Raw genomic sequence first — 21,428 nt, 5'->3', positions numbered from 1 at the left:
CGAATTTCCATTCAAGTTCGAGGGGAAAGTTCGATAGGGGGCAGCTTTTATATAAATAGATTGCGTAAGAGTTGCCGGGTGTGACAATACCAGCAGTAATTCATAAGATCCCATCAGAACTCTGTAGTTTAGCAAGTTTGCGGGATAATAGTACTATGATGGGTGACCTTCCGGGAAGACCTCGGGTTGCACCTCTCAAATTTTATTTCATAAAAAGTTTTTTTTTAGTTAAAGTTTCCAAATGTGGTGTAACTAATTAGTTTTTGCGTTTTGCGAAATAAATAATTTCAAACATTATTTGGTCGAATTTGCATTCAAATTCGAGGTGAAAGTGTGATAAGGGACAGCCTTTATAGAAATAGATTGTGTAACAGTTGACGGGTGTGACAATACCAGCAGTAATGCATAGGATCCCTTCAGAACTCGGTAGTTTAGCGTGCTTGCGGAAAAGTAGTACTATGATGGGTGACCTTCTGGGAAGTCCTCGTTTTGCACCTTTCTAATTTTATTTCATATAAAGTTTTTTTAATTATATTTTCTAAACGTGGTGTAACTAATTAGTTATTTGCGTTTTTCGAAATAAATAATTTCAAACGTTATTTGGTCTAATTTGCATTCATATTCGAGGCGCAAGTGCGATAAGGGGCAGCCTTTATATAAATAGATTGCGCAAGAGTTGACGGGCACGATCATACCAGCGCTAATGCACCGGATCCCATTAGAACTCCGCAGTTAAGTGTGCTTGGGCGAGGTTAGTACTAGGTTGGGAAACCTCCAGGGAAGTCCTCGTGTTGCACCCCTCCCGTTTTATTTCATATAAAGTTGTTTTTAGTTGCATTTTCGACATGTGGTGTAACTAATTACTTATTTTCATTTTCCGAAATAAATAATTTAAAATATGATTTGGCCGAATTTGCGTGAGAGTAGCTAATCGTGCTTGGACGAGAGTAGTACTTGGATTGGTGACCTCCTGGGAAGTCCTCGTGTTGCACCCCTCCCATTTTACTTCATATAATGTTTTTTTTAGTAGAATTTTCTAAACGTGGTGTAACTAATTACTTATATGCATTTTGCGAAATAAATAATTTGAAACATTATTTGGTTGAATTTGCATTCAAATTTGAGGTGCAAGTGCAATAGGGGGCAGCCTTTAATTATATAGATTGCGTAAGATTTTACAGGTGTGATCATACCAGTAGTAATGCACAAGATCCCATCAAACCTCCGTAGTTAAGCGTGCTGGTGGGATAGTAGTACTATGATGGGTGACCTTCTGGGAAGACCTCGGGTTGCACCTCTCAAATTTTATTTCATAAAAAGTTTTTTTTTAGTTAAAGTTTCTAAATGTGGTGTAACTAATTAGTTATTTGCATTATGCGAAATAAATAATTTCAAACGTTATTTGGTCGAATTTGCATTCAAGTTCGAGGCGAAAGTTCGATAAGGGGCAGCTTTTATATAAATAGATTGCGTAAGAGTTGCCGGGTGTGACAATACCAGCAGTAATGCATAAGATCCCATCAGAACTCTGTAGTTTAGCGTGTTTGTGGGATAGTAGTACTATGATGGGTGACCTTCCAGGAAGACCTCGGGTTGCACCTCTCAAATTTTATTTCATAAAAAGTTTTTTTTAGTTAAAGTTTCCAACTGTGGTGTAACTAATTAGTTTTTGCGTTTTGCGAAATAAATAATTTCAAACATTATTTGGTCGAATTTGCATTCAAATTCGAGTTGAAAGTGTGATAAGGGACAGCCTTTATAGAAATAGATTGCGTAACAGTTGACGGGTGTGACAATACCAGCAGTAATGCATAGGACCCCTTCAGAACTCTATAGTTTAGCGTGCTTGCGGGAAAGTAGTACTATGATGGGTGACCTTCTAGGAAGTCCTCGTTTTGCACCTTTTTAATTTTATTTCATATAAAGTTTTTTTTAATTATATTTTCTAAACGTGGTGTAACTAATTAGTTATTTGCGTTTTTCGAAATAAATAATTTCAACCGTTATTATGTCTAATTTGCATTCATATTCGAGGCGCAAGTGTGATAAGGGGCAGCCTTTATATAAATAGATTGCGCAAGAGTTGACGGGCACGATCATACCAGCGCTAATGCACCGGATCCCATCAGAACTCCGCAGTTAAGTGTGCTTGGGCGAGGTTAGTACTAGGTTGGGAGACCTCCAGGGAAGTCCTCGTGTTGCACCCCTCTCGTTTTATTTTATCTAAAGTTGTTTTTTTTTTTGCATTTTTCTACATGTTGTGTAACTAATTACTTATTTTCATTTTGCGAAATAAATAATATAAAATATGATTTGGCCGAATTTGCGCGAGAGTAGCTCAGCGTGCTTGGGCGAGAGTACTACTTGGATTGGTGACCTCATTGGAAGTCCTCGTGTTGCACCCCTCCCATTTTACTTCATATAATGTTTTTTTTAGTAGAATTTTCTAAACGTGGTGTAACTAATTTCTTATTTGCATTTTGCGAAATAAATAATTTGAAACATTATTTGGTTGAATTTGCATTCAAATTTGTGGTGCAAGTGCAAAGGGGGCAGCCTTTATATATATAGATTCCGTAAGATTTGACAGGTGTGATCATACCAGTAGTAATGCACAAGATCCCATTAGAGCTCCGTAGTTAAGCGTGCTTGTGGGATTGTAGTACTATGATGGGTGACCTTCTCAGAAGACCTAGTGTTGCACCTCTCAAATCTTATTTCATAAAAGTTTTTTTTTAGTTAAAGTTTCTAAATATGGTGTAACTAATTAGTTATTTGCGTTATGCGAAATAAATAATTTCAAACGTTATTTGGTCGAATTTACATTCAAGTTCGAGGCGAAAGTTCGATAGGGGGCAGCTTTTATATAAATAGATTGCGTAAGAGTTGCCGGGTGTGACAATACCAGCAGTAATGCATAAGATCCCATCAGAACTCTGTAGTTTAGCGTGTTTGCGGGATAGTAGTACTATGATGGGTGACATTCCAGGAAGACCTCGGGTTGCACCTCTCAAATTTTATTTCATAAAAAGTTTTTTTTAGTTAAAGTTTCCAAATGTGGTGTAACTAATTAGTTTTTGCGTTTTGCGAAATAAATAATTTCAAACATTATTTGGTCGAATTTGCATTCAAATTCGAGGTGAAAGTGTGATAAGGGACAGCCTTTATAGAAATAGATTGCGTAACAGTTGACGGGTGTGACAATACCAGCAGTAATGCATAGGATCCCTTCAGAACTCTGTAGTTTAGCGTGCTTGCGGGAAAGTAGTACTATGATGGGTGACCTTCTGGGAAGTCCTCGTTTTGCACCTTTCTAATTTTATTTCATATAAAGTTTTTTTAATTATATTTTCTAAACGTGGTGTAACTAATTAGTTATTCGCGTTTTTCGAAATAAATAATTTCAACTGTTATTATGTCTAATTTGCATTCATATTCGAGGCGCAAGTGCGATAAGGGGCAGCCTTTATATAAATAGATTGCGCAAGAGTTGACGGGCACGATCATACCAGCGCTAATGCACCGGATCCCATCAGAACTCCGCAGTTAAGTGTGCTTGGGCGAGGTTAGTACTAGGTTGGGAGACCTCCAGGGAAGTCCTCGTGTTGCACCCCTCCCGTTTTATTTTATCTAAAGTTGTTTTTTTTGCATTTTCTACATGTTGTGTAACTAATTACTTATTTTCATCTTGCGAAATAAATAATTTAAAATATGATTTGGCCGAATTTGCGCGAGAGTAGCTCAGCGTGCTTGGGCGAGAGTACTACTTGGATTGGTGACCTCATTGGAAGTCCTCGTGTTGCACCCCTCCCATTTTACTTCATATAATGTTTTTTTAGTAGAATTTTCTAAACGTGGTGTAACTAATTACTTATTTGCATTTTGCGAAATAAATAATTTGAAACATTATTTGGTTGAATTTGCATTCAAATTTGAGGTGCAAGTGCAATAGGGGGCAGCCTTTATATATATAGATTGCGTAAGATTTGACTGGTGTGATCATACCAGTAGTAATGCACAAGATCTCATCAAACCTCCGTAGTTAAGCGTGCTTGTGGGATAGTAGTACTATGATGGGTGACCTTCTGGGAAGACCTCGGGTTGCACCTCTCAAATTTTATTTCATAAAAAGTTTTTTTTAGTTAAAGTTTCTAAATGTGGTGTAACTAATTAGTTATTTGCGTTATGCGAAATAAATAATTTCAAACGTTATTTGGTCGAATTTACATTCAAGTTCGAGGCGAAAGTTCGATAGGGGGCAGCTTTTATATAAATAGATTGCGTAAGAGTTGCCGGGTGTGACAATACCAGCAGTAATGCATAAGATCCCATCAGAACTCTGTAGTTTAGCGTGTTTGCGGGATAGTAGTACTATGATGGGTGACCTTCCGGGAAGACCTCGGGTTGCACCTCTCAAATTTTATTTCATAAAAAGTTTTTTTAGTTAAAGTTTCCAAATGTGGTGTAACTAATTAGTTTTTGCGTTTTGCGAAATAAATAATTTCAAACAATATTTGGTCGAATTTGCATTCAAATTCGAGGTGAAAGTGTGATAAGGGACAGCCTTTATAGAAATAGATTGCGTAACAGTTGACGGGGTGTGACAATACCAGCAGTAATGCATAGGATCCCTTCAGAACTCTGTAGTTTAGCGTGCTTGCGGGAAAGTAGTACTATGATGGGTGACCTTCTGGGAAGTCCTCTTTTTGCACCTTTCTAATTTTATTTCATATAAAGTTTTTTTTTATTATATTTTCTAAACGTGGTGTAACTAATTAGTTATTTGCGTTTTTCGAAATAAATAATTTCAACCGTTATTATGTCTAATTTGCATTCATATTCGAGGCGCAAGTGCGATAAGGGGCAACCTTTATATAAATAGATTGCACAAGAGTTGACGGGCACGATCATACCAGCGCTAATGCACCGGATCCCATTAGAACTCCGCAGTTAAGTGTGCTTGGGCGAGGTTAGTACTAGGTTGCGAGACCTCCAGGGAAGTCCTCGTGTTGCACCCCTCCCGTTTTATTTCATCTAAAGTTGTTTTTTTTTTGCATTTTCTACATGTTGTGTAACTAATTACTTATTTTCATTTTGCGAAATAAATAATTTAAAATATGATTTCGCCGAATTTGCGCGAGAGTAGCTCAGCGTGCTTGGGTGAGAGTACTACTTGGATTCGTGACCTCCTGGGAAGTCCTCGTGTTGCACCCCTCCCATTTTACTTCATATAATGTTTTTTAGTAGAATTTTCTAAACGTGGTGTAACTAATTACTTATTTGCATTTTGCGAAATAAATAATTTGAAACATTATTTGGTTGAATTTGCATTCAAATTTGAGGTGCAAGTGCAATAGGGGGCAGCCTTTATATATATAGATTGCGTAAGATTTGACAGGTGTGATCATACCAGTAGTAATGCATAAGATCCCATCAAACCTCCGTAGTTAAGCGTGCTTGTGGGATAGTAGTACTATGATGGGTGACCTTCTGGGAAGACCTCGGGTTGCACCTCTCAAATTTTATTTCATAAAAAGTTTTTTTTAGTTAAAGTTTCTAAATGTGGTGTAACTAATTAGTTATTTGCGTTATGCGAAATAAATAATTTCAAACGTTATTTGGTCGGATTTGCATTCAAGTTCGAGGCGAAAGTTCGATAGGGGGCAGCTTTTATATAAATAGATTGCGTAAGAGTTGCCGGGTGTGACAATACCAGCAGTAATGCATAAGATCCCATCAGAACTCTGTAGTTTAGCGTGTTTGCGGGATAGTAGTACTATGATGGGTGACCTTCCGGGAAGACCTCGGGTTGCACCTCTCAAATTTTATTTCATAAAAAGTTTTTTTTCGTTAAAGTTTCTAAATGTGGTGTAACTAATTAGTTATTTGCGTTATGCGAACTAAATAATTTCAAACGTTATTTTGTTGAATTTGCATTCAAGTTCGAGGCGAAAGTTAGATAGAGGGCAGCTTTTATATAAATAGATTGCGTAAGAGTTGCCGGGTGTGACAATACCAGCAGTAATGCATAAGATCCCATCAGAACTCTGTAGTTTAGCGTGTTTGCGGGATAGTAGTACTATGCTGGGTGACCTTCCGGGAAGACCTCGGGTTGCACTTCTCAAATTTTATTTCATAAAAAGTTTTTTTTAGTTAAAGTTTCCAAATGTGGTGTAACTAATTAGTTTTTGCGTTTTGCGAAATAAATAATTTCAAACATTATTTGGTCGAATTTGCATTCAAATTCGAGGTGAAAGTGGGATAAAGGACAGCCTTTACAGAAATAGATTACGTAACAGTTGACGGGTGTGACAATACCAGCAGTAATGCATAGGATCCCTTCAGAACTCTATAGTTTAGCGTGCTTGCGGGAAAGTAGTACTATGATGGGTGACCTTCTGGGAAGTCCTCGTTTTGCACCTTTCTAATTTTAGTACATATAAAGTTTTTTTTAATTATATTTTCTAAACGTGGTGTAACTAATTAGTTATTTGCATTTTTCGAAATAAATAATTTCAACCGTTATTATGTCTAATTTGCATTCATATTCGAGGCGCAAGTGCGATAAGGGGCAGCCTTTATATAAATAGATTGCGCAAGAGTTGACGGGCACGATCATACCAGCGCTAATGCACCGGATCCCATTAGAACTCCGCAGTTAAGTGTGCTTGGGCGAGGTTAGTACTAGGTTGGGAGACCTCCAGGGAAGTCCTCGTGTTGCACCCCTCCCGTTTTATTTCATATAAAGTTGCTTTTTGTTGCATTTTCTACATGTGGTGTAACTAATTACTTATTTTCATTTTGCGAAATAAATAATTTAAAATATGATTTGGCCGAATTTGCGCGAGAGTAGCTAATCGTGCTTGAACGATAGTAGTACTTGGATTGGTAACCTCCTGGGAAGTCCTCGTGTTGCACCCCTCCCATTTTACTTCATATAATGTTTTCTTTAGTAGAATTTTCTAAACGTGGTGTAACTAATTACTCAATTGCATTTTGCGAAATAAATAATTTGAAACATTATTTGGTTGAATTTGCATTCATATTTGAGGTGCAAGTGCAATAGGGGGCAGCCTTTATATAAATAGATTACGTAAGATTTGACGGGTGTGATCATACCAGTAGTAATGCACAAGATCCCATCAGAGCTCCGTAGTTAAGCGTGCTTGTGGGATTGTAGTACTATGATGGGTGACCTTCTCGGAAGACCTAGGGTTGCACCTCTCAAATCTTATTTCATAAAAAGTTTGTTTTATTTAAAGTTTCTAAATATGGTGTAACTAATTAGTTATTTGCGTTATGCGAACTAAATAATTTCAAACGTTATTTGGTCGAATTTGCATTCAAGTTCGAGGCGAAAGTTCGATAGGGGGCAGCTTTTATATAAATAGATTGCGTAAGAGTTGCCGGGTGTGACAATACCAGCAGTAATGCATAAGATCCCATCAGAACTCTGTAGTTTAGCGTGTTTGCGGGATAGTAGTACTATGATGGGTGACCTTCCGGGAAGACCTCGGGTTGCACCTCTCAAATTTTATTTCATAAAAAGTTTTTTTTCGTTAAAGTTTCTAAATGTGGTGTAACTAATTAGTTATTTGCGTTATGCGAACTAAATAATTTCAAACGTTATTTTGTTGAATTTGCATTCAAGTTCGAGGCGAAAGTTAGATAGAGGGCAGCTTTTATATAAATAGATTGCGTAAGAGTTGCCGGGTGTGACAATACCAGCAGTAATGCATAAGATCCCATCAGAACTCTGTAGTTTAGCGTGTTTGCGGGATAGTAGTACTATGCTGGGTGACCTTCCGGGAAGACCTCGGGTTGCACTTCTCAAATTTTATTTCATAAAAAGTTTTTTTTAGTTAAAGTTTCCAAATGTGGTGTAACTAATTAGTTTTTGCGTTTTGCGAAATAAATAATTTCAAACATTATTTGGTCGAATTTGCATTCAAATTCGAGGTGAAAGTGGGATAAAGGACAGCCTTTACAGAAATAGATTGCGTAACAGTTGACGGGTGTGACAATACCAGCAGTAATGCATAGGATCCCTTCAGAACTCTATAGTTTAGCGTGCTTGCGGGAAAGTAGTACTATGATGGGTGACCTTCTGGGAAGTCCTCGTTTTGCACCTTTCTAATTTTACTACATATAAAGTTTTTTTTTAATTATATTTTCTAAACGTGGTGTAACTAATTAGTTATTTGCATTTTTCGAAATAAATAATTTCAACCGTTATTATGTCTAATTTGCATTCATATTCGAGGCGCAAGTGCGATAAGGGGCAGCCTTTATATAAATAGATTGCGCAAGAGTTGACGGGCACGATCATACCAGCGCTAATGCACCGGATCCCATTAGAACTCCGCAGTTAAGTGTGCTTGGGCGAGGTTAGTACTAGGTTGGGAGACCTCCAGGGAAGTCCTCGTGTTGCACCCCTCCCGTTTTATTTCATATAAAGTTGATTTTTGTTGCATTTTCTACATGTGGTGTAACTAATTACTTATTTTCATTTTGCGAAATAAATAATTTAAAATATGATTTGGCCGAATTTGCGCGAGAGTAGCTAATCGTGCTTGAACGATAGTAGTACTTGGATTGGTAACCTCCTGGGAAGTCCTCGTGTTGCACCCCTCCCATTTTACTTCATATAATGTTTTCTTTAGTAGAATTTTCTAAACGTGGTGTAACTAATTACTCAATTGCATTTTGCGAAATAAATAATTTGAAACATTATTTGGTTGAATTTGCATTCATATTTGAGGTGCAAGTGCAATAGGGGGCAGCCTTTATATAAATAGATTACGTAAGATTTGACGGGTGTGATCATACCAGTAGTAATGCACAAGATCCCATCAGAGCTCCGTAGTTAAGCGTGCTTGTGGGATTGTAGTACTATGATGGGTGACCTTCTCGGAAGACCTAGGGTTGCACCTCTCAAATCTTATTTCATAAAAAGTTTGTTTTATTTAAAGTTTCTAAATATGGTGTAACTAATTAGTTATTTGCGTTATGCGAACTAAATAATTTCAAACGTTATTTGGTCGAATTTGCATTCAAGTTCGAGGCGAAAGTTCGATAGGGGGCAGCTTTTATATAAATAGATTGCGTAAGAGTTGCCGGGTGTGACAATACCAGCAGTAATGCATAAGATCCCATCAGAACTCTGTAGTTTAGCGTGTTTGCGGGATAGTAGTACTATGATGGGTGACCTTCCGGGAAGACCTCGGGTTGCACCTCTCAAATTTTATTTCATAAAAAGTTTTTTTTTAGTTAAAGTTTCCAAATGTGGTGTAACTAATTAGTTTTTGCGTTTTCCGAAATAAATAATTTCAAACATTATTTGGTCGAATTTGCATTCAAATTCGAGGTGAAAGTGTGATAGCGGACAGCCTTTATAGAAATAGATTGCGTAACAGTTGACGGGTGTGACAATACCTGCAGTAATGCATAGGATCCCTTCAGAACTCTGTAGTTTAGCGTGCTTGCGGGAAAGTAGTACTATGATGGGTGACCTTCTGGGAAGTCCTCGTTTTGCACCTTTCTAATTTTATTACATATAAAGTTTTTTTTAATTATATTTTCTAAACGTGGTGTAACTAATTAGTTATTTGCATTTTTCGAAATAAATAATTTCAACCGTTATTATGACTAATTTGCATTCATATTCGAGGCGCAAGTGCGATAAGGGGCAGCCTGTATATAAATAGATTGCGCAAGATTTGACGGGAACGATCATACCAGCGCTAATACACCGGATCCCATTAGAACTCCGCCGTTAAGTGTGCTTGGGCGAGGTTAGTACTAGGTTGGGAGACCTCCAGGGAAGTCCTCGTGTTGCACCCCTCCCGTTTTATTTCATATAAAGTTGTTTTTTTTGCATTTTCTACATGTGGTGTAACTAATTACTTATTTTCATTTTGCGAAATAAATAATTTAAAATATGATTTGGCCGAAATTGCGCGAGAGTAGCTAATCGTGCTCGGACGAGAGTAGTACTTGTATTGGTGACCTCCTGGGAAGTCCTCGTGTTGCACCCCTTCCATTTTACTTCATATAATGTTTTTTTTAGTAGAATTTTCAAAACGTGGTGTAACTAATTACTCATTTGCATTTTGCGAAATAAATAATTTGAAACATTATTTGGTTGAATTTGCATTCAAATTTGAGGTGCAAGTGCAATAGGGGGCAGCCTTTATATAAATAGATTGCGTAAGATTTGACAGGTGTGATCATACCAGTAGTAATGCACAAGATCCCATCAGAGCTCCGTAGTTAAGCGTGCTTGTGGGATTGTAGTACTATGATGGGTGACCTTCTCGGAAGACCTAGGGTTGCACCTCTCAAATCTTATTTCATAAAAAGTTTTTTTTATTTAAAGTTTCTAAATGTGGTGTAACTAATTAGTTATTTGCGTTATGCGAACTAAATAATTTCAAACGTTATTTGGTCGAATTTGCATTCAAGTTCGAGGCGAAAGTTCGATAGAGGGCAGCTTTTATATAAATAGATTGCGTAAGAGTTGCCGGGTGTGACAATACCAATAGTAATGCATAAGATCCCATCAGAACTCTGTAGTTTAGCGTGTTTGCGGGATAGTAGTACTATGATGGGTGACCTTCCGGGAAGACCTCGGGTTGCACCTCTCAAATTTTATTTCATAAAAAGTTTTTTTTTAGTTAAAGTTTCCAAATGTGGTGTAACTAATTAGTTTTTGCGTTTTGCGAAATAAATAATTTGAAACATTATTTGGTCGAATTTTCATTCAAATTCGAGGTGAAAGTGTGATAAGGGACAGCCTTTATAGAAATAGATTGCGTAACAGTTGACGGGTGTGACAATACCAGCAGTAATGCATAGGATCCCTTCAGAACTCGGTAGTTTAGCGTGCTTGCGGAAAAGTAGTACTATGATGGGTGACCTTCTGGGAAGTCCTCGTTTTGCAACTTTCTAATTTTATTTCATATAAAGTTTTTTTAATTATATTTTCTAAACGTGGTGTAACTAATTAGTTATTTGCATTTTTCGAAATAAATAATTTCAAACGTTATTATGTCTAATTTGCATTCATATTCGAGGCGCAAGTGCGATAAGGGGCAGCCTTTATATAAATAGATTGCGCTAGAGTTGACGGGCACGATCATACCAGCGTTAATGCACCGGATCCCATTAGAACTCCGCAGTTAAGTGTGCTTGGGCGAGGTTAGTACTAGGTTGGGAGACCTCCAGGGAAGTCCTCGTGTTGCACCCCTCCCGTTTTATTTTATAGAAAGTTGTTTTTCGTTGCATTTTCTACATGTGGTGTAACTAATTACTTATTTTCATTTTGCGAAATAAATAATTTAAAATATGATTTGGCCGAATTTGCGCGAGAGTAGCTCAGCGTGCTTGGACGAGAGTAGTACTTGGATTGGTAACCTCTTGGGAAGTCCTCGTGTTACACCCCTCCCATTTTACTTCATATAATGTTTTTTTTAGTAGAATTTTCTAAACGTGGTGTAACTAATTACTTATTTGCATTTTGCGAAATAAATAATTTGAAACATTATTTGGTTGAATTTCCATTCAAATTTGAGGTGCAAGTGCAATAGGGGGCAGCCTTTATATATATAGATTGCGTAAGATTTGACAGATGTGATCATACTAGTAGTAATGCACAAGATCCCATCGAACCTCTGTAGTTAAGCGTGCTTGTGGGATAATAGTACTATGATGGGTGACCTTCTGGGAAGACCTCGGGTTGCACCACTCAAATTTTACTTCATAAAAAGTTTTTTTTAGTTAAAGTTTCTAAATGTGGTGTAACTAATTAGTTATTTGCGTTATGCGAAATAAATAATTTGAAACGTTATTTGGTCGAATTTGCATTCAAGTTCGAGGGGAAAGTTCGATAGGGGGCAACTTTTATATAAATAGATTGCGTAAGAGTTGCCGGGTGTGACAATACCAGCAGTAATTCATAAGATCCCATCAGAACTCTGTAGTTTAGCGTGTTTGCGGGATAGTAGTACTATGATGGGTGACCTTCCGGGAAGACCTCGGGTTGCACCTCTCAAATTTTATTTCATAAAAAGTTTTTTTTAGTTAAAGTTTCCAAATGTGGTGTAACTAATTAGTTTTTGCGTTTTGCGAAATAAATAATTTCAAACATTATTTGGTCGAATTTGCATTCAAATTCGAGGTGAAAGTGTGATAAGGGACAGCCTTTATAGAAATAGATTGCGTAACAGTTGACGGGTGTGACAATACCAGCAGTAATGCATAGGATCCCTTCAGAACTCGGTAGTTTAGCGTGCTTGCGGAAAAGTAGTACTATGATGGGTGACCTTCTGGGAAGTCCTCGTTTTGCACCTTTCTAATTTTATTTCATATAAAGTTTTTTTTAATTATATTTTCTAAACGTGGTGTAACTAATTAGTTATTTGCGTTTTTCGAAATAAATAATTTCAAACGTTATTATGTCTAATTTGCATTCATATTCGAGGCGCAAGTGCGATAAGGGGCAGCCTTTATATAAATAGATTGCGCTAGAGTTGACGGGCACGATCATACCAGCGCTAATGCACCGGATCCCATTAGAACTCCGCAGTTAAGTGTGCTTGGGCGAGGTTAGTACTAGGTTGGGAGACCTCCAGGGAAGTCCTCGTGTTGCACCCCTCCCGTTTTATTTCATATAAAGTTGATTTTTGTTGCATTTTCTACATGTGGTGTAACTAATTACTTATTTTCATTTTGCGAAATAAATAATTTAAAATATGATTTGGCCGAATTTGCGCGAGAGTAGCTAATCGTGCTTGGACGAGAGTAGTACTTGGATTGGTGACCTCCTGGGAAGTCCTCGTGTTGCACCCCTCCCATTTTACTTCATATAATGTTTTTTTAGTAGAATTTTCTAAACGTGGTGTAACTAATTACTTATTTGCATTTTGCGAAATAAATAATTTGAAACATTATTTGGTTGAATTTGAATTCAAATTTGAGGTGCAAGTGCAATAGGGGGCAGCCTTTATATATATAGATTGCGTAAGATTTGACAGGTGTGATCATACCAGTAGTAATGCACAAGATCCCATCAAACCTCCGTAGTTAAGCGTGCTTGTGGGATAGTAGTACTATGATGGGTGACCTTCTGGGAAAACCTCGGGTTGCACCTCTCAAATTTTATTTCATAAAAAGTTTTTTTTAGTTAAAGTTTCTAAATGTGGTGTAACTAATTAGTTATTTGCGTTATGCGAAATAAATAATTTCAAACGTTATTTTGTCGAATTTGCATTCAAGTTCGAGGCGAAAGTTCGATAGGGGACAGTTTTTATATAAATAGATTGCGTAAGAGATGCCGGGTGTGATAATACCAGCAGTAATGCATAAGATCCCATCAGAACTCTGTAGTTTAGCGTGTTTGCGGGATAGTAGTACTATGATGGGTGACCTTCCGGGAAGACCTCGGGTTGCACCTCTCAAATTTTATTTCATAAAAAGTTTTTATTAGTTAAAGTTTCCAAATGTGGTGTAACTAATTAGTTTTTGCGTTTTGCGAAATAAATAATTTCAAACATTATTTGGTCGAATTTGCATTCAAATTCGAGGTGAAAGTGTGATAAGGGACAGCCTTTATAGAAATAGATTGCGTAACAGTTGACGGGTGTGACAATACCAGCAGTAATGCATAGGATCCCTTCAGAACTCTGTAGTTTAGCGTGCTTGCGGGAAAGTAGTACTATGATGGGTGACCTTCTGGGAAGTCCTCGTTTTGCACCTTTCTAATTTTATTTCATATAAAGTTTTTTTTAATTATATTTTCTAAACGCGGTGTAACTAATTAGTTATTTGCGCTTTTCGAAATAAGTAATTCCAAACATTATTTGGTCTAATTTGCATTCATATTCGAGGCGCAAGTGCGATAAGGGGCAGCCTTTATATAAATAGATTGCGCAAGAGTTGACGGGCACGATCATACCAGCGCTAATGCACCGGATCCCATCAGAACTCCGCAGTTAAGTGTGCTTGGGCGAGATTAGTACTAAGTTGGGAGACCTCCAGGGAAGTCCTCGTGTTGCACCCCTCCCGTTTTATTTCATATAAAGTTGTCTTTTTTTTTGCATTTTCTACATGTGGTGTAACTAATTACTTATTTTCATTTTGCGAAATAAATAATTCAAAATATGATTTGGCCGAATTTGCGCGAGAGTAGCTCAGCGTGCTTGGACGAGAGTAGTACTTGGATTGGTGACCTCCTGGGAAGTCCTCGTGTTGCACCCCTCCCACTTTACTTCATATAATGTTTTTTAGTAGAATTTTCTAAACGTGGTGTAACTAATTACTTATTTGCATTTTGCGAAATAAATAATTTGACACATTATTTGGTTGAATTTGCATTCAAATTTGAGGTGCAAGTGCAATAGGGGGCAGCCTTTATATATATAGATTGCGTAAGATTTGACAGGTGTGATCATACCAGTAGTAATGCACAAGATCCCATCAAACCTCCGTAGTTAAGCGTGCTTGTGGGATAGTAGTACTATGATGGGTGACCTTCTGGGAAGACCTCGGGTTGCACCTCTCAAATTTTATTTCATAAAAAGTTTTTTTTTAGTTAAAGTTTCTAAATGTGGTGTAACTAATTAGTTATTTGCGTTATGCGAAATAAATAATTTCAAACGTTATTTGGTCGAATTTGCCTTCAAGTTCGAGGCGAAAGTTCGATAGGGGACAGCTTTTATATAAATAGATTGCGTACGAGTTGCCGGGTGTGACCAAAGCAGCAGTAATGCATAAGATCCCATCAGAACTCTGTAGTTTAGCGTGTTTGCGGGATAGTAGTACTATGATGGGTGACCTTCCGGGAAGACCTCGGGTTGCACCTCTCAAATTTTATTTCATAAAAAGTTTTTTTTTAGTTAAAGTTTCCAAATGTGGTGTAACTAATTAGTTTTTGCGTTTTGCGAAATAAATAATTTCAAACATTATTTGGTCGAATTTGCATTCAAATTCGAGGTGAAAGTGTGATAAGGGACAGCCTTTATAGAAATAGATTGCGTAACAGTTGACGGGTGTGACAATACCAGCAGTAATGCATAGGATCCCTTCAGAACTCTGTAGTTTAGCGTGCTTGCGGGAAAGTAGTACTACGATGGGTGACCTTCTGGGAAGTCCTCGTTTTGCACCTTTCTAATTTTATTTCATATAAAGTTTTTTTTAATTATATTTTCTAAACGTGGTGTAACTAATTAGTTATTTGCGCTTTTCGAAATAAGTAATTCCAAACATTATTTGGTCTAATTTGCATTCATATTCGAGGCGCAAGTGCGATAAGGGGCAGCCTTTATATAAATAGATTGCGCAAGAGTTGACGGGCACGATCATACCAGCGCTAATGCACCGGATCCCATCAGAACTCCGCAGTTAAGTGTGCTTGGGCGAGATTAGTACTAGGTTGGGAGACCTCCAGGGAAGTCCTCGTGTTGCACCCCTCCCGTTTTATTTCATATAAAGTTGTCTTTTTTTTTGCATTTTCTACATGTGGTGTAACTAATTACAGATTTTCATTTTGCGAAATAAATAATTCAAAATATGATTTGGCCGTATTTGCGCGAGAGTAGCTCAGCGTGCTTGGACGAGAGTAGTACTTAGATTGGTGACCTCCTGGGAAGTCCTCGTGTTGCACCCCTCCCACTTTACTTCATATAATGTTTTTTTAGTAGAATTTTCTAAACGTGGTGTAACTAATTACTTATTTGCATTTTGCGAAATAAATAATTTGACAAATTATTTGGTTGAATTTGCATTCAAATTTGAGGTGCAAGTGCAATAGGGGGCAGCCTTTATATATATAGATTGCGTAAGATTTGACAGGTGTGATCATACCAGTAGTAATGCACAAGATCCCATCAAACCTCCGTAGTTAAGCGTGCTTGTGGGATAGTAGTACTATGATGGGTGACCTTCTGGGAAGACCTCGGGTTGCACCTCTCAAATTTTATTTCATAAAAAGTTTTTTTTTAGTTAAAGTTTCTAAATGTGGTGTAACTAATTAGTTATTTGCGTTATGCGAAATAAATAATTTCAAACATTATTTGGTCGAATTTGCATTCAAATTCGAGGTGAAAGTGTGATAAGGGACAGCCTTTATAGAAATAGATTGCGTAACAGTTAAGTGTGCTTGGGCGAGGTTAGTACTAGGTTGGGAGACCTCCAGGGAAGTCCTCGTGTTGCACCCCTCCTGTTTTATTTCAGATAAAGTTGTTTTTCGTTGCATTTTCTACATGTGGTGTAACTAATTACTTATTTTCATTTTGCGAAATAAATAATTTAAAATATGATTTGGCTGAATTTGCGCGAGAGTAGCTCAGCGTGCTTGGACGAGAGTAGTACTTGGATTGGTGACCTCCTGGGAAGTCTTCGCGTTGCAGCCCTCCCATTTTACTTCATATAATGTTTTTTTTAGTAGAATTTTCTAAACGTGGTGTAACTAATTACTTATTTGCATTTTGCGAAATAAATAATTTGAAACATTATTTGGTTGAATTTGCATTCAAATTTGAGGTGCAAGTGCAATAGGGGGCAGCCTTTATATATATAGATTCCGTAAGATTTGACAGGTGTGATCATACCAGTAGTAATGCACAAGATCCCATCAAACCTCCGTAGTTAAGCGTGCTTGTGGGATAGTAGTACTATGATGGGTGACCTTCTGGGAAGACCTCGGGTTGCACCTCTCAAATTTTACTTCATAAAAAGTTTTTTTTAGTTAAAGTTTCTAAATGTGGTGTAACTAATTAGTTATTTGCGTTATGCGAAATAAATAATTTCAAACGTTATTTGGTCGAATTTGCATTCAAGTTCGAGGGGAAAGTTCGATAGGGGGCAGCTTTTATATAAATAGATTGCGTAAGAGTTGCCGGGTGTGACAATACCAGCTGTAATTCATAAGATCCCATCAGAACTCTGTAGTTTAGCGTGTTTGGGCGAGGTTAGTACTAGGTTGGGAGACCTCCAGGGAAGTCCTCGTGTTGCACCCCTCCCGTTTTATTTCATATAAAGTTGTTTTTCGTTGCATTTTCTACATGTGGTGTCACTAATTACTTATTTTCATTTTGCAAAATAAATAATATAAAATATGATTTGGCCGAATTTGCGCGAGAGTAGCTAATCGTGCTTGGACGAGAGTAGTACTTGGATTGGTGACCTCCTGGGAAGTCCTCGTGTTGCACCCCTCCCATTTTACTTCATATAATGTTTTTTTTAGTAGAATTTTCTAAACGTTGTGTAACTAATTACTTATTTGCATTTTGCGAAATAAATAATTTGAAACATTATTTGGTTGAATTTGCATTCAAATTTGAGGTGCAAGTGCAATAGGGGGCAGCCTTTATATATATAGATTGCGTAAGATTTGACAGGTGTGATCATACCAGTAGTAATGCACAAGATCCCATCAAACCTCCGTAGTTAAGCGTGCTTGTGGGATAGTAGTACTATGATGGGTGACCTTCTGGGAAGACCTCGGGTTGCACCTCTCAAATTTTATTTCATAAAAAGTTTTTTTTTAGTTGAAGTTTCTAAATGTGGTGTAACTAATTAGTTATTTGCGTTATGCGAAATAAATAATTTCAAACGTTATTTGGTCGAATTTGCATTCAAGTTCGAGGCGAAAGTTCGATAAGCGGCAGCTTTTATATAAATAGATTGCGTAAAAGTTGCCGGGTGTGACAATACCAGCAGTAATGCATAAGATCCCATCAGAACTCTGTAGTTTAGCGTGTTTGCGGGATAGTAGTACTATGATGGGTGACCTTCCAGGAAGACCTCGGGTTGCACCTCTCAAATTTTATTTCATAAAAAGTTTTTTTAGTTCAAGTTTCCAAATGTGGTGTAACTAATTAGTTTTTGCGTTTTGCGAAATAAATAATTTCAAACATTATTTGGTCGAATTTGCATTCAAATTCGAGGTGAAAGTGTGATAAGGGACAGCCTTTATAGAAATAGATTGCGTAATAGTTGACGGGTGTGACAATACCAGCAGTAATGCATAGGATCCCTTCAGAACTCGGTAGTTTAGCGTGCTTGCGGAAAAGTAGTACTACGATGGGTGACCTTCTGGGAAGTCCTCGTTTTGCACCTTTCTAATTTTATTTCATATAAAGTTTTTTTAATTATATTTTCTAAACGTGGTGTAACTAATTAGTTATTTGCGTTTTTCGAAATAAATAATTTCAAACGTTAATTGGTCTAATTTGCATTCATATTCGAGGCGCAAGTACGATAAGGGGCAGCCTTTATATAAATAGATTGCGCAAGAGTTGACGGGCACGATCATACCAGCGCTAATGCACCGGATCCCATTAGAACTCCGCAGTTAAGTGTGCTTGGGCGAGGTTAGTACTAGGTTGGGAGACCTCCAGGGAAGTCCTCGTGTTGCACCCCTCCCGTTTTATTTCATATAAAGTTGTATTTCGTTGCATATTCTACATGTGGTGTAACTAATTACTTATTTTCATTTTGGGAAATAAATAATATAAAATATGATTTGGCCGAATTTGCGCGAGAGTAGCTAATCGTGCTTGGACGAGAGTAGTACTTGGATTGGTGACCTCCTGGGAAGTCCTCGTGTTGCACCCCTCCCATTTTACTTCATATAATGTTTTTTTAGTAGAATTTTCTAAACGTGGTGTAACTAATTACTTATTTGCATTTTGCGAAATAAATAATTTGAAACATTATTTGGTTGAATTTGCATTCAAATTTGAGGTGCAAGTGCAATAGGGGGCAGCCTTTATATATATAGATTGCGTAATATTTGACAGGTGTGATCATACCAGTAGTAATGCACAAGATCCCATCAAACCTCCGTAGTTAAGCGTGCTTGTGGGATAGTAGTACTATGATGGGTGACCTTCTGGGAAGACCTCGGGTTGCACCTCTCAAATTTTATTTCATAAAAAGTTTTTTTTAGTTAAAGTTTCTAAATCTGGTGTAACTAATTAGTTATTTGCGTTATGCGAAATAAATAATTTCAAACGTTATTTGGTCGAATTTGCATTCAAGTTCGAGGCAAAAGTTCGATAGGGGGCAGCTTCTATATAAATAGATTGCGTAAGAGTTGCCGGGTGTGACAATACCAGCAGTAATGCATAAGATCCCATCAGAACTCTGTAGTTTAGCGTGTTTGCGGGATAGTAGTACTATGATGGGTGACCTTCCGGGAAGACCTCGGGTTGCACCTCTCAAATTTTATTTCATAAAAAGTTTTTTTTAGTTAAAGTTTCCAAATGTGGTGTAACTAATTAGTTTTTGCGTTTTGCGAAATAAATAATTTCAAACATTATTTGGTCGAATTTGCATTCAAATTCGAGTTGAAAGTGTGATAAGGGACAGCCTTTATAGAAATAGATTGCGTAACAGTTGACGGGTGTGACAATACCAGCAGTAATGCATAGGATCCCTTCAGAACTCTGTAGTTTAGCGTGCTTGCGGGAAAGTAGTACTATGATGGGTGACCTTCTGGGAAGTCCTCGTTTTGCACCTTTCTAATTTTATTTCATATAAAGTTTTTTTTAATTATATTTTCTAAACGTGGTGTAACTAATTAGTTATTTACGTTTTTCAAAATAAATAATTTCAACCATTATTATGTCTAATTTGCATTCATATTCGAGGCGCAAGTGCGATAAGGGGCAGCCTTTATATAAATAGATTGTGCAAGAGTTGACGGGCACGATCATACCAGCGCTAATGCACCGGATCCCATCAGAACTCCGCAGTTAAGTGTGCTTGGGCGAGGTTAGTACTAGGTTGGGAGACCTCTAGGGAAGTCCTCGTGTTGCACCCCTCCCGTTTTATTTCATCTAAAGTTGTTTTTTTTTTGCATTTTCTACATGTTGTGTAACTAATTACTTATTTTCATTTTGCGCAATAAATAATTTAAAATATGATTTGGCCGAATTTACGCGAGAGTAGCTCAGCGTGCTTGGGCGAGAGTATTACTTGGATTGGTGACCTCATTGGAAGTCCTCGTGTTGCACCCTTCCCATTTTACTTCATATAATGTTTTTTTTAGTAGAATTTTCTAAACGTGGTGTAACTAATTACTTATTTGCTTTTTGCGAAATAAATAATTTGAAACAATATTTGGTTGAATTTGCATTCAAATTTGAGGTGCAAGTGCAATAGGGGGCAGCCTTTATATATATAGATTGCGTAAGATTTGACAGGTGTGATCATACCAGTAGTAATGCACAAGATCCCATCCAACCTCCGTAGTTAAGCGTGCTTGTGGGATAGTAGTACTATGATGGGTGACATTCTGGGAAGACCTCGGGTTGCACCTCTCAAATTTTATTTCATAAAAAGTTTTTTTTTAGTTAAAGTTTCTAAATGTGGTGTAACTAATTAGTTATTTGCGTTTTTCGAAAAAATAATTTCAACCGTTATTATGTCTAATTTGCATTCATATTCGAGGCGCAAGTGCGATAAGGGGCAGCCTTTATATAAATAGATTGCGCAAGAGTTGACGGGCACGATCATACCAGCGCTAATGCACCGGATCCCATCAGAACTCCGCAGTTAAGTGTGCTTGGGCGAGGTTAGTACTAGGTTGGGAGACCTCCAGGGAAGTCCTCGTGTTGCACCCCTCCCGTTTTATTTCATCTAAAGTTGTTTTTTTTTTGCATTATCTACATGTTGTGTAACTAATTACTTATTTTCATTTTGCGAAATAAATAGTTTAAAATATGATTTGGCCGACTTTGCGCGAGAGTAGCTAATCGTGCTTGGACGAGAGTAGTACTTGGATTGGTGACCTCCTGGGAAGTCCTCGTGTTGCACCCCTCCCATTTTACTTCATATAATGTTTTTTTAGTAGAATTTTCTAAACGTGGTGTAACTAATTACTTATTTACATTTTGCGAAATAAATAATTTGAAACATTATTTGGTTGAATTTGCATTCAAATTTGAGGCGCAAGTGCAATAGGGGGCAGCCTTTATATTTATAGATTGCGTAAGATTTGACAGCTGTGATCATACCAGTAGTAATGCACAAGATCCCATCAAACCTCCGTAGTTAAGCGTGCTTGTGGGATAGTAGTACTATGATGGGTGACATTCTGGGAAGACCTCGGGTTGCACCTCTCAAATTTTATTTCATAAAAAGTTTTTTTTTAGTTAAAGTTTCTAAATGTGGTGTAACTAATTAGTTATTTCCGTTATACGAAATAAATAATTTAAAACGTTATTTGGTTGAATTTGCATTCAAGTTCGAGGCGAAAGTTCGATAGGGGGCAGCTTTTATATAAATAGATTGCGTAAGAGTTGCCGGGTGTGACAATACCAGCAGTAATGCATAAGATCCCATCAGAACTCTGTAGTTTAGCGTGTTTGCGGGATAGTAGTACTATGATGGGTGACCTTCCGGGAAGACCTCGGGTTGCACCT

The 21,428-nt window shown here is 37.4% G+C and overlaps 14 non-coding genes and 23 pseudogenes across 14 annotated transcripts; all 37 read left to right on the top strand.

Annotated features, from left to right (window-relative positions):
- Window positions 1-681: 681 nt before the first annotated feature.
- On the top strand, window positions 682-800 carry LOC121221538 (5S ribosomal RNA). Its single transcript, XR_005918928.1, has one exon. It is a non-coding gene; the product is annotated as a 5S ribosomal RNA (ribosomal RNA).
- A 379-nt stretch (window positions 801-1,179) lies between these two features.
- On the top strand, window positions 1,180-1,298 carry LOC121221280 (uncharacterized; annotated as a pseudogene).
- A 790-nt stretch (window positions 1,299-2,088) lies between these two features.
- LOC121221367 (5S ribosomal RNA) lies at window positions 2,089-2,207 on the top strand. The gene has a single exon (XR_005918758.1). It is a non-coding gene; the product is annotated as a 5S ribosomal RNA (ribosomal RNA).
- A 381-nt stretch (window positions 2,208-2,588) lies between these two features.
- On the top strand, window positions 2,589-2,707 carry LOC121221266 (uncharacterized; annotated as a pseudogene).
- A 788-nt stretch (window positions 2,708-3,495) lies between these two features.
- LOC121221366 (5S ribosomal RNA) lies at window positions 3,496-3,614 on the top strand. Its single transcript, XR_005918757.1, has one exon. It is a non-coding gene; the product is annotated as a 5S ribosomal RNA (ribosomal RNA).
- Window positions 3,615-3,991: 377 nt separating this feature from the next.
- Window positions 3,992-4,110, top strand: LOC121221328 (uncharacterized; annotated as a pseudogene).
- Window positions 4,111-4,294: 184 nt separating this feature from the next.
- Window positions 4,295-4,413, top strand: LOC121221345 (uncharacterized; annotated as a pseudogene).
- Window positions 4,414-4,596: 183 nt separating this feature from the next.
- Window positions 4,597-4,715, top strand: LOC121221310 (uncharacterized; annotated as a pseudogene).
- A 184-nt stretch (window positions 4,716-4,899) lies between these two features.
- Window positions 4,900-5,018, top strand: LOC121221667 (5S ribosomal RNA). The gene has a single exon (XR_005919054.1). It is a non-coding gene; the product is annotated as a 5S ribosomal RNA (ribosomal RNA).
- Window positions 5,019-5,396: 378 nt separating this feature from the next.
- LOC121221303 (uncharacterized) lies at window positions 5,397-5,515 on the top strand (annotated as a pseudogene).
- A 184-nt stretch (window positions 5,516-5,699) lies between these two features.
- On the top strand, window positions 5,700-5,818 carry LOC121221344 (uncharacterized; annotated as a pseudogene).
- Window positions 5,819-6,607: 789 nt separating this feature from the next.
- Window positions 6,608-6,726, top strand: LOC121221395 (5S ribosomal RNA). Its single transcript, XR_005918787.1, has one exon. It is a non-coding gene; the product is annotated as a 5S ribosomal RNA (ribosomal RNA).
- A 379-nt stretch (window positions 6,727-7,105) lies between these two features.
- LOC121221299 (uncharacterized) lies at window positions 7,106-7,224 on the top strand (annotated as a pseudogene).
- Window positions 7,225-7,408: 184 nt separating this feature from the next.
- LOC121221343 (uncharacterized) lies at window positions 7,409-7,527 on the top strand (annotated as a pseudogene).
- Window positions 7,528-8,317: 790 nt separating this feature from the next.
- Window positions 8,318-8,436, top strand: LOC121221394 (5S ribosomal RNA). The gene has a single exon (XR_005918786.1). It is a non-coding gene; the product is annotated as a 5S ribosomal RNA (ribosomal RNA).
- A 379-nt stretch (window positions 8,437-8,815) lies between these two features.
- On the top strand, window positions 8,816-8,934 carry LOC121221298 (uncharacterized; annotated as a pseudogene).
- Window positions 8,935-9,118: 184 nt separating this feature from the next.
- Window positions 9,119-9,237, top strand: LOC121221342 (uncharacterized; annotated as a pseudogene).
- A 487-nt stretch (window positions 9,238-9,724) lies between these two features.
- Window positions 9,725-9,843, top strand: LOC121221549 (5S ribosomal RNA). Its single transcript, XR_005918940.1, has one exon. It is a non-coding gene; the product is annotated as a 5S ribosomal RNA (ribosomal RNA).
- Window positions 9,844-10,221: 378 nt separating this feature from the next.
- On the top strand, window positions 10,222-10,340 carry LOC121221276 (uncharacterized; annotated as a pseudogene).
- Window positions 10,341-10,524: 184 nt separating this feature from the next.
- Window positions 10,525-10,643, top strand: LOC121221350 (uncharacterized; annotated as a pseudogene).
- A 486-nt stretch (window positions 10,644-11,129) lies between these two features.
- LOC121221527 (5S ribosomal RNA) lies at window positions 11,130-11,248 on the top strand. The gene has a single exon (XR_005918918.1). It is a non-coding gene; the product is annotated as a 5S ribosomal RNA (ribosomal RNA).
- A 1,287-nt stretch (window positions 11,249-12,535) lies between these two features.
- On the top strand, window positions 12,536-12,654 carry LOC121221393 (5S ribosomal RNA). Its single transcript, XR_005918785.1, has one exon. It is a non-coding gene; the product is annotated as a 5S ribosomal RNA (ribosomal RNA).
- A 378-nt stretch (window positions 12,655-13,032) lies between these two features.
- On the top strand, window positions 13,033-13,151 carry LOC121221233 (uncharacterized; annotated as a pseudogene).
- A 184-nt stretch (window positions 13,152-13,335) lies between these two features.
- On the top strand, window positions 13,336-13,454 carry LOC121221361 (uncharacterized; annotated as a pseudogene).
- Window positions 13,455-13,940: 486 nt separating this feature from the next.
- LOC121221493 (5S ribosomal RNA) lies at window positions 13,941-14,059 on the top strand. Its single transcript, XR_005918885.1, has one exon. It is a non-coding gene; the product is annotated as a 5S ribosomal RNA (ribosomal RNA).
- A 379-nt stretch (window positions 14,060-14,438) lies between these two features.
- LOC121221224 (uncharacterized) lies at window positions 14,439-14,557 on the top strand (annotated as a pseudogene).
- A 185-nt stretch (window positions 14,558-14,742) lies between these two features.
- Window positions 14,743-14,861, top strand: LOC121221215 (uncharacterized; annotated as a pseudogene).
- Window positions 14,862-15,348: 487 nt separating this feature from the next.
- Window positions 15,349-15,467, top strand: LOC121221389 (5S ribosomal RNA). The gene has a single exon (XR_005918781.1). It is a non-coding gene; the product is annotated as a 5S ribosomal RNA (ribosomal RNA).
- A 380-nt stretch (window positions 15,468-15,847) lies between these two features.
- On the top strand, window positions 15,848-15,966 carry LOC121221223 (uncharacterized; annotated as a pseudogene).
- Window positions 15,967-16,593: 627 nt separating this feature from the next.
- On the top strand, window positions 16,594-16,712 carry LOC121221222 (uncharacterized; annotated as a pseudogene).
- A 184-nt stretch (window positions 16,713-16,896) lies between these two features.
- Window positions 16,897-17,015, top strand: LOC121221823 (uncharacterized; annotated as a pseudogene).
- Window positions 17,016-17,394: 379 nt separating this feature from the next.
- On the top strand, window positions 17,395-17,513 carry LOC121221221 (uncharacterized; annotated as a pseudogene).
- A 788-nt stretch (window positions 17,514-18,301) lies between these two features.
- Window positions 18,302-18,420, top strand: LOC121221392 (5S ribosomal RNA). The gene has a single exon (XR_005918784.1). It is a non-coding gene; the product is annotated as a 5S ribosomal RNA (ribosomal RNA).
- Window positions 18,421-18,798: 378 nt separating this feature from the next.
- Window positions 18,799-18,917, top strand: LOC121221220 (uncharacterized; annotated as a pseudogene).
- Window positions 18,918-19,101: 184 nt separating this feature from the next.
- LOC121221341 (uncharacterized) lies at window positions 19,102-19,220 on the top strand (annotated as a pseudogene).
- A 486-nt stretch (window positions 19,221-19,706) lies between these two features.
- LOC121221382 (5S ribosomal RNA) lies at window positions 19,707-19,825 on the top strand. The gene has a single exon (XR_005918774.1). It is a non-coding gene; the product is annotated as a 5S ribosomal RNA (ribosomal RNA).
- Window positions 19,826-20,508: 683 nt separating this feature from the next.
- LOC121221365 (5S ribosomal RNA) lies at window positions 20,509-20,627 on the top strand. The gene has a single exon (XR_005918756.1). It is a non-coding gene; the product is annotated as a 5S ribosomal RNA (ribosomal RNA).
- Window positions 20,628-21,428: the final 801 nt, after the last annotated feature.

Source organism: Gossypium hirsutum, chromosome D09, assembly GCF_007990345.1.
Source record: "Gossypium hirsutum isolate 1008001.06 chromosome D09, Gossypium_hirsutum_v2.1, whole genome shotgun sequence".
Classification (NCBI taxonomy): Eukaryota; Viridiplantae; Streptophyta; class Magnoliopsida; order Malvales; family Malvaceae; genus Gossypium; species Gossypium hirsutum.
This window is presented reverse-complemented; position numbering and strand designations above follow the sequence as displayed.